The sequence below is a fragment of the Grammomys surdaster genome, unplaced genomic scaffold (genome assembly GCF_004785775.1).
Source record: "Grammomys surdaster isolate TR1022 unplaced genomic scaffold, NIH_TR_1.0 139, whole genome shotgun sequence".
NCBI classification, from domain to species: domain Eukaryota; kingdom Metazoa; phylum Chordata; class Mammalia; order Rodentia; family Muridae; genus Grammomys; species Grammomys surdaster.
In genome coordinates this window covers 20,520,759-20,521,977 of record NW_021604597.1, presented here as the reverse complement: position 1 = coordinate 20,521,977, position 1,219 = coordinate 20,520,759, and positions in this window count along the sequence as shown.

Genomic DNA, 1,219 nt, shown 5'->3' with positions numbered 1-1,219 from the left:
TATTTTGTTTCTAACGGATCCTATAGGGGACACTGAATAATACAGATTTTTGTTCCTTCTAGGGAAACACTATCATAAGGATGAACTTACTAAGAGTTTGAGGCAAACTTGGAAAGTCACCAACACCTCCCACTACCAAACATTATCTTGGTAGTATGGAGATCACTGAAAGCCCATGGTTGGAAATATTTAAACTGCTTGCTGTGTGGAATAAGAAATTTATTGACTGTTTACAAATAATTTTATTTAAATTTTTGAAAAATAAAGACAAAAAGAATGATGATAGATGCTTGCTTGTAACATTTCTAGATAAACTGATAACAGAATAGAATTAATTGGAATGAAATCAAATAACGGCTAGCATCTTAGCAAACAATGGCAAAGGGAAACAGCATTGGCTCATGATGGCCATAAATAGTTTAAAGTTTTCTTAGTGTGCCTTTATCAGGTCCCAAAGTAACCCAGGGCAAATGGCTAACTGCATCACACACACTATTAGCATACCAAACATCACAGTAACTTACAGCTGGACTCAGTACTTGTAGCTCCTCTCATCTCTCACTATGGTTCTCCTGACTGTAAATAATTCCAGCCTCAAGGATTTTTATCACTTCACTCAGAGTCTCTTTGATATAAAAAACCTGCCATGTAGGCCACACAGTTGGCCCTTGATTCTCTTTTTCAGTTTCCTGTCTTCTCTTCCTCTGTAGCTCTGCTCCTCTCTCTTTCCTCTCCTAACCCAGTTCAGTCTGATAGCCTTGTGTAGTCTACTGCTTTCTATCTCTACTATGGACTCTATCAGATGCCTCTGGTTTGACTCTCCCTCATATTTATAACAAAATCCTTCTCCTCAGATATACCTTAGAATGATCATATCCTCATTGCATTGACTCTGAATGTGACTATTCTCTCCAACAAATAGGTTGTTGAAAATCAAACCAAAGCCCTTATCATAAGATTGGTTGAGTTATTAAAACAAAAATATGCCATGTCCAAGAAAGTAGCAGCTATTAAAGTAAAGGTACTTATTAGTAAGAAATGGGATCCTGTATGTTGTGATATAGATGTATAGGAGGAAACTCTGGAAGCTGTGTACTATGAACCCTCAGATTCTGAAGTGTTCATCTCACTAGAGCAAGTAGTCTCTCCACTATTAACAGAGGAGGTATTCCAATCCCTACCTTCTGAGGTAATTAATCTCTCACTGTCTGACAAAGCA